Below are 9,245 nucleotides of genomic sequence, written 5' to 3' on the forward strand. Positions count from 1 at the left end.
GCGCGCAGAGTGCCCGGTAGATCCTGAACCATCTCCAGACGGCCTTGCTGTGTCCGACGTCCCGGGAGTAAGAGGGAGCAGACCAAAAAGGCAAGGCTTAGCAATTCGCCCTGGGTGGGTTGATGGGGTCTGGTGGAGGAAAATGTTGGAAAGACACAATAATTCTGGGGCACGAGGCAAGTGAAGTGCCAGCAACGGACACAGAGGGGCTTGAGGCGAACTGCTATGGAATAGAATGCTTTGGAGGTCAGGAAAGGCCAAACAAAGTGTGAAGTAAGCCTCCAGGTGGCTGCTCCAAGCACTTTCTGGCCGATGTGATGAGGCGGAGAGATGCCCCCTGCGGAGGTCTGAGGCGGAGCGACACCCTCTGCAGAGGTCTGAGGTGGAGGACGCCCTCTGCGGAGGTCTGGACTTTGTTGTCAGCAAAACCCGGGGGTGGAGCAATGTAGTCAGCAAGGATTGCACCCTCGGTGGGACTCTGGAGCGTAGCGGCGCCCTCGGCGGGACTCCGCAGCTGCTTGGGGGCATGCTGGGCAGGGCAGACAGGCATAAAGGTGATCTCTGCAGGTTGGAGAAACGGGGCGACTTCACCAGTCAGGCAGGAAGGCTGAGGTTGGGCAGCCCCCCAGCAGAGTTTAGGTGCTGGAGAGACAGCCATTTCAGGAGGTTATTCAATATCATTTGGTTTGCCACTGACTGTTCATGACGCACCCGAAAATACTCATCTCTCTGCTGGGGGCTGAGAGATGAGTCCAAAATCAGTCCAGGGTCTTAACAGCGGAGAACAAACCCTTTCCCGGGCTGAGACACGCTAGCTAGCTTCAGGGTTGGCCGACCTCCTCACCATGTCTAGCTTTTCTTCAAAATGGATTTTTAAGTGTCTAAGACCAAATCAGTTTTCTTTTCCTCCATAGGTATAAAAAAGTCTAACTCAGATGTATTAACATGTGCAGAGCTACAAACGTGTTTTACCAGTCGAACTCAGCTGTAACAGTTTCCCTCTGACCAACCAATCAGAGGATGGAACAATGCTGATGCAATTCTGGGCCAGCGAGCTGCCCTGCAAGGAGAATCTCGTTGGTAATATTCTCTAAGGTAAAAAGTCCAGCAGTACTGATTCTGAAGGTTCTGGGCAGATTAGATTCACATGGCAGCACATAGAGGCTGAAATCTGATTGGACAAAAAATCTAACATCCACATCCACGTACTGGAAGCAGTGCAGCCGAGAGAAACACTACGACATGAAGAGAAGAAACTGATGGGAATAAATTAATAAAATTTTATAAAACACATTTTCAAATTTATGTTTTGAAGGATTTACTGACCCTGACTGCCCACTAGTCCATTCTTAAATCTCTGGAGTATAAACCAATCAGCACGTACTACCTGAATGACACCACAGACTCCAACATGGCCACCCTTCATACTGATTACTTCACATCTATTCACAATCACACACTCTTACAGCTGCATTGGTTCAGATCACTGTGGAATGCACACTAAGCTGCTTTTCTCTTGTTTCTTGTTTGATCTCGACCTGTTTTACAGTGTGTTTTAAGCCTGTTCATTGATCGCCTGCATGCATTGTCAGTGTGTTTAATAAATCTTAATCTGCATTGAAATATTGCACTTTTAACAGTGCAGTTTGTCCCAAAGCAGCTTTACAGAAATAGATTTCTGCATCAAATGATTCCCTATAAGTTTATCCCTAATGAGTGAATCAGTGATGGAGGTGATGATGGGAGGAAAAAACTCCCTGAGATGGTACAAGGCAGTAACCTTGAGAGGAACCAGACTCATATATTTTATAGTCATATAGTACTTTATATTTTATACTTATATTTTATAGTTATGCTTTTACACTTATAATTTTATTTTGTTATTATTTATTTTTTGTATTCTATTTACATGTTGGACATTTGTTAAAAAGCATTTCACTGCATGTCATATTCTGTGTGAATGCAAATGTGACAAACAAAATTTTATTTAAATTTCAAGGATCTTCAGGCTGTTCATGTGGAGAACATGCTCATCATCTGCAAGCAGTTTTTATTTGAGAAAAAGTCAAAAGCAGGGCCTCAGGATGAGTACAGGTACACTGACATTATATGTCACTCTCAGTGTTGTTCTCATTCCTGATACTTCTCACCTGGCCTGGTCCTTTGTAAGGATTGATGGAATCTTCATGGCTGTAAAATAAGTGTAAGTGTGTGTGTGTGTGTGTGTGTGTGTGTGTGTGTGTGTGTGTGTTTTGTTGAAGTTCGATAGTAAGATTCGATAGTTTTACCCGTTCTGTATTATTATTATGTTAGACTGCTATGGTCTAAGTCTTTTCTGTGTGTTTGGTGGTGTTTGTTTATATTAATTGTGTTTATCCTCTCCTCCCAAGGTTGAGCTCCACCCCTGCACACCTGTGGCCTTATACGCACTGATGCTTTGGGTTTAAATTAAGACAGGAGAGCATTAGATGAGGATTCTAATCTGATTTGGTGCAACCTCACAACACAACAAATAATCATCCACGGCAGAAGCTACTCGACCTCGCGCGGAAAGCAAGTGGGGGCTAGTGCTAGGCTAAAAGCTAACCCTAGCCGGCCTGCTCTTCCATCTCTACTTCTGGCAAATGTCTGCTCCCTGGACAATAAATCAGCAGGCATTCAAGACCAGCTCGAAAGCAGGTGAGAACCTGGCCAGCAGGATCCATGTCTGCTCTCCAGGACTGCTTTGAATGCACTGACTGGAACATGTTCAGTGAAGATGCAACCAACAGCGATTTTATCAATTTGGAGGAGTACACGTCAACAGTGACCAGCTACATCTGCAAGTGCATTGATGACTTATCTCCAAGACATCACTACACGCTCCAACCAGAAGCCGTGGATGACCGCCAAGGTGCGTGCGCTGCTAAAAACAAGAGACTCCGCCTTTAGAGCAGGAGACAAGACGGCCTTAAAGACAGAAAGGGCCAAACTGTCCCGTGCCATCAGAGAGATGAAGCGTGCACACGCCAAGAGAATTCACGACCACTTCCAGGACAGCAGAGACACCCAGCACATGTGGCAGGGCATCCAGGCGATTACGAATTACAAGACAATGTCACCTGCTTGTGACCGTGACGCCTCCCTCCAGATGTGCTGAACGACTTCTACGCCCAGTTTGAGGTACAGAACAACGTGAAGGCGAGGAAGACCATCCCTCCTTCCACTGACCAGGTGCTCTGTCTAACCACAGCTGAAGTGAGAAAAACTCTATGCAGAGTTAACCCACGGAAGTCTGCTGGACCTGACAACATTCCTGGCAGAGTGCTCAGGGAATGTGCAGAACAGCTAGCGGATGTCTTCACGGAGATCTTCAACATCTCCCTAAGCAGCGCCATTGTTCCTATGTGCCCCAAGACTATGACCATCGTTCCCATGCCGAATAAGTCTACTGTCTCCTGCCACAATGACTATCGTCCTGTCACGCTCACATTCATCGTGATAAAGTGCTTCGAGAGGCTCATTATGAGGCATGTCAAGACCCAGCTTAGACCCTCACTGGACCACATGCAGTTTGCATATCGTCCAAACTGCTCTATGGATGATGCCCTCACCCACCTGGACAACAAGGACTTATACGTACGAATGCTGTTCATATACTTCAGCTCAGCATTTAACACAATCATCCCTCAGCACCTGATTGAAAAGCTGAGCCTACTGGGCCTGAACACCTCCCTCTGTAACTGGATTCTGCAGTTCCTGACTGGGAGACCTCAGGGCTGTGTGCTCAGTCCACTGCTGTTCACTTTGCTGACTCACGACTGTGTAGCAATGCACAGCTCAAATCACATCATCAAGTTCACAGAAAGCAGTTCCGAAGCATTCGGACCGCCACATCTAAACTGTGCAACAATTTCTTCCCTCAAGCCATCAGGTTTCTCGACGCAGAACTGAACTGAACACACACACACACACACACACACACACACACTCACTGTGTGACTGATCTGTACAACCTGGACTCAACACACACTAGTACTCACTTCACACACCCATGTCTTTAGCACCACTCACACTACATCACTTCATTACCATAAACTGTTTACATGCCGTTTTTGCATGTTTTCTGGATTGCTGCTATTTGCTCTTTTGCACAACATTTTGTTTGCATTTTTGCTACGTTTCACTTTGTCTCTTTACAACAGGTTTACTGGCGGTGCTATTTTGTGTTTTGTGTAACCATTGCTGTTTACAGCACACACTCCAACAAGCTGAAATACTCTGAGTAAACAAACCTCCATCAAAAAGATCACAACGCTTCCATACATTAATCCTACCAGAGGTTTTCTATGAATCATAGCGGGGGAAGGGGTAGCCTAGTGGTTAAAATGTTTGACTTCTAAATGAAAGGCTGTGAGTTCAAACCCCGGCACCACCAATTTGCCTCTGTGGGCCCTTGAGCAAGGCCACGAACCCTCAACCTTTAGTTGAATACAATGACAAAATGTAAGTCGCTTCTGCCAAATGCCATAAATGTAAATGAATCAGAGACACTGGTGATGTGAACAAGCTTCTCCCAAATGTAGCGCTTTTCCCTGAAGCTCTTCAGAGTTCCCTCTACTATCCCTCTACTACATTTGATCACATGCACATTATCAACTTGTGAATCATGAACAGCAGCTACGCTAATTCCTCTCCACTGCTTCTCTTTCTTTCCCCATCCCGAGGCTTCCTGAGGTTTGGCCAGCTCCAGTCACCTCCCACCTCATAAAGATTATGGACCTTTTGAAGAAATAGATGCCAAACTCGCAAACATCCCGAACCATCTAGAGACGTGCCAGTACTCATGTTAGTTCTCACTCTCCTGTCAAGTCAAGTCAAGTCAAGTTTATTTGTATAGCGCTTTTCACAACAGACATTGTCTCAAAGCAGCTTTACAGAAATCAACGGTGAAGGTGAATGGTGTGTGTTTATCCCTGATGAGCAGCCGTGGCGACAGTGGCAAGGAAAAACTCCCTTAGATGATATGAGGAAGAAACCTTGAGAGGAACCAGACTCAAAAGGGGAACCCATCCTCATATGGGTGACATCAAGAGTTTGATCATAAATCTTTCAACACTACAGAACACTGGAGAGTGAGAACTAACATGAGCACTGGAGTATAAGATTATAAGTGATGATCTTTCTACAGTCTTTGATATAAAACTAGGAGCTACTGAGCTCAACATTTGTGATCATCACAGATCCAGCATCAGCTTCTCCATGCCAGAGCTTTTAAACACTTCAGGAAGTCCAATGTCAAAACCACACATGCAGTGGGATCCAATTGGCACTGGTACGTCTCTAGATGGTTCAGAATGTTTGCGAGTTTGGCATCTACTTCTTTAAAGTCCATAATCTTCATGAGGTGGGACGTGACTGGAGCTGGCCAAACCTCAGGAAGCCTCGGGATGGGGAGAGAAAGAGAAGCATTGGAGAGTGTTCTGTACTGTTGAAAGATTTATGATCAAACTCTTGATGTCACCCAAATGAGGATGGGTTCCCCTTTTGAGTCTGGTTCCTCTCAAGGTCTCTTTCTCATAACATCTAAGGGAGTTTTTCCCTGTCACAGTCGCCACGGCTGCTCATCAGGGATAAATGCACACCAATCAAATCAAATCAAATAAAACATTTTTATTTATCACATACGCATACATACAGGGTACGACATGCAGTGAAATGCTTTATACGACGGTCCGGCATGAGGGGAATAGGGTGGGGAGAAAGGAAAAAAAAGCAGATAAATAAAGTATAAAAACTATACAAAATAAAATATAAGGTATAAAGGATATATAAAGATATGTATGTAAACAAAGAAAAAATGTATATACAAAGAAAATCCTTATGGCAGTGGACAGTGAAACAGTAAACAATGTGTACCAAAGTGTAAACAATAAACAATTTTAGTGGTGGGTTGTCCATAAAGTGTCCGTGTGCAGAATGGTGTGGTGTAAAGTGTCCGTGTGCAGAATGGTGTGGTGTAAAGTGTCCGTGTGCAGAATGGTGTGGTGTGAAGTGTCCATAAAGTGTCCGTGTGCAGTATGGTGTGGTGTAAAGTGTCCATAAAGTGTCCGTGTGCAGTATGGTGTGGTGTGAAGTGTCCATAAAGTGTCCGTGTGCAGTATGGTGTGGTGTAAAGTGTCCGTGTGCAGAATGGTGTGGTGTAAAGTGTCCGTGTGCAGAATGGTGTGGTGTGAAGTGTCCATAAAGTGTCCGTGTGCAGTATGGTGTGGTGTAAAGTGTCCGTGTGCAGTATGGTGTGGTGTAAAGTGTCCATAAAGTGTCCGTGTGCAGTATGGTGTGGTGTAAAGTGTCTGTGTGCAGAATGGTGTGGTGTGAAGTGTCCATAAAGTGTCCGTGTGCAGTATGGTGTGGTGTGAAGTGTCCATAAAGTGTCCGTGTGCAGTATGGTGTGGTGTAAAGTGTCCATAAAGTGTCCGTGTGCAGTATGGTGTGGTGTGAAGTGTCCATAAAGTGTCCGTGTGCAGTATGGTGTGGTGTAAAGTGTCCGTGTGCAGAATGGTGTGGTGTAAAGTGTCCGTGTGCAGTATGGTGTGGTGTGAAGTGTCCATAAAGTGTCCGTGTGCAGTATGGTGTGGTGTAAAGTGTCCGTGTGCAGTATGGTGTGGTGTAAAGTGTCCATAAAGTGTCCGTGTGCAGAATGGTGTGGTGTAAAGTGTCCGTGTGCAGTATGGTGTGGTGTAAAGTGTCCATAAAGTGTCCGTGTGCAGTATGGTGTGGTGTGAAGTGTCCATAAAGTGTCCGTGTGCAGTATGGTGTGGTGTAAAGTGTCCGTGTGCAGAATGGTGTGGTATATAATAAATAAATATAAAGTGCACTTTGCTGTGCAAGTCCAGAGTTTAAAGTGACATGGTGCGAAAGGTGAGATCTGTACAGAGAAGAAGTGTGATGATGGAGAGAATGGACCAGCTTTTAGATCCTGGGTGTTTCCTGGTTTAAGCACCAAATGGCCTGCGGGAAGAAGCTCCTCCTCATCCTCTCTGTGTTCGCTTTCAGGGAGCGGAAGCGTTTCCCTGAACGCAACAAAGAGAAGAGTCCATACATCATTCACCTTAACTGTTGATTTCTGTAAAGCTGCTTTGAGACAATGTCTGTTGTGAAAAGCGCAATAGAAATAAACTTGACTTGACTATAATATTTGAAAGGAATCCATAATTTAGATTTTTGAAGAGGATTAAGGATACAGGAATATAAAGGAACCACTAATAGTGCACCAGTTAGCAATATTGAAGACAGGACCCTAGATGATGAAGAGAGATTGAACTCCAGAGTTCAGTGTACCAGTATCAGATGAATCACTCTTCATGAAGATTAAAAAACTCGACTTTGAGAATCAACAACCTCTTAATCAATACTCAGAATAACATGCTACACATGCTTTTCCTCCATCATTAGACGTATAAAGGAGTTGGTGTCGAATCTACAATTATCACAGATGATGAGCTCCACATCTCCAACTGACTGTAGAAAGGACATTCCTCATAATCACAGACTCCAGTGTTTGTGATATTTTTCTCTCTCTTTCTTGTGTTTGTAATGTTTTATTGATTTATAACCAAAATCTTGGTGTCACCCAGATAAGGTTCTCTCTCTTGAGTCTGGTTCCTGTCAAGGTTTCTACCTCATACCATCTAAGGGGGTTTTCCTTCACCACAGTCGCCCCAGACTTCATCATCAGGGACAAACACACATCATTCACTTATATTTACATATTATTTCTAGAATTCTTACATTCAGTAAAGCTGAATAAAGCAGGAAGTGGATCAGATGGAAACAGGAAGTAAATACTCAGGTCCCATTCAAAAAATCAGTGACACTATTCATTCAGCATCCAGCACAAGAACAACTTTCATGTGAAGAAGTAATGTGGAGACTGTTTAATGCAGAAGCTACAGTTTTCTGCTGCCGATCGGGACACCCTCATCACCACTTCAAAGGAAATAGAAAGCATTTATAAGGAAGACTTTATTATTGTTATTATTCGCAGTCATTGTCAGGAATAATCTCCTGCCGCCTATGTTTCACGTTTCATGAAAGTGATTCTACATTATAAAATAGCAAAATGGCATCTGCTGTAATGTGCTGAAAGAAATCAATCTGTTTGGTAAAGCTGCTTTAAACCGCAACCGTTTCTTCCCCTGGAACACACAGCTGTTCCACACCCCACACTCCTCACCGTTCCACACCCCACACTCCTCACCGTTCCACACCCCACACTCCTCACCGTCATTATTGATTATTTAAATGTTTTTTTTTTATGTTGTGCGGATTTAAAAGCTTTAGGCAGTTTTAGTCTCACTGTACACTATTACTGTAATCCATGTCATCTTCGACTTCTGCTGGCCAGTGAGAGTAAACATGCAGCCTGCTGTTCTGATCATTACATCATCAAATGAGAATCGGTTCCCCTGCTAAGTTTAGTTTCCTCCTAATCCTCCTCCTTCCTCAGATTGATCCGAGAAAGTTTTTTTCTGCTGCTTTCCCTGGTTTGCTCACTACGAGGTAAAAGCACTGCTGTCTGTAAAACTCTTTTGAAGCAGTCTGTATTATAGAAAATCTCTATAAAATAGTTTGTTTTTATTAAACCGTTTTATCATAACCTTCATATTTATGTGCATCTGTTCGGCTTTTATTTTATGATTAATATTGAATTTTAAAATTCTCTTACTAATGTTAGTATTAAACATTCGATCCTGGAACCCTATATGATAACTCTTACACCTCGATCCCATACAGGAACTGTCTTACTCACATACTGTCTCACTCACATACTGTCTCACTCACATACTGTCTTACTCACATACTGTCTCACCCAGATACTGTCTCACTCACATACTGTCTCACTCACATACTGTCTCACCCAGATACTGTCTCACTCACATACTGTCTCACTCACAAATTGTTTCACCCAGATACTGTCTCACTCACATACTGTCTCACTCACATACTGTCTCACTCACATACTGTCTCACCCAGATACTGTCTCACTCACATACTGTCTCACCCAGATACTGTATCACTCACATACTGTCTCACTCACAAATTGTTTCACCCAGATACTGTCTCACTCACATACTGTCTCACTTACATACTGTCTTACTCACATACTGTCTCACTCACATACTGTCTCACTCACATACTGTCTCACCCAGATACTGTCTCACTCACATACTGTCTCACCCAGATACTGTCTCACTCACATACTG

General features: G+C 43.9%; 1 long non-coding RNA gene across 1 annotated transcript; it reads left to right on the plus strand.

The window, feature by feature from the left end:
- Nucleotides 1–5,871: 5,871 nt before the first annotated feature.
- On the plus strand, nt 5,872–6,899 carry LOC310723594. Its single transcript, XR_014532724.1, has 3 exons — nt 5,872–6,126; nt 6,188–6,277; nt 6,483–6,899. It is a non-coding gene; the product is annotated as an uncharacterized lncRNA (long non-coding RNA).
- The last annotated feature ends 2,346 nt before the right edge of the window (nt 6,900–9,245 follow it).

This window comes from Silurus aristotelis (assembly GCF_946808225.1).
Source record: "Silurus aristotelis genome assembly, chromosome: 3".
In the NCBI taxonomy this organism is placed as follows: domain Eukaryota; kingdom Metazoa; phylum Chordata; class Actinopteri; order Siluriformes; family Siluridae; genus Silurus; species Silurus aristotelis.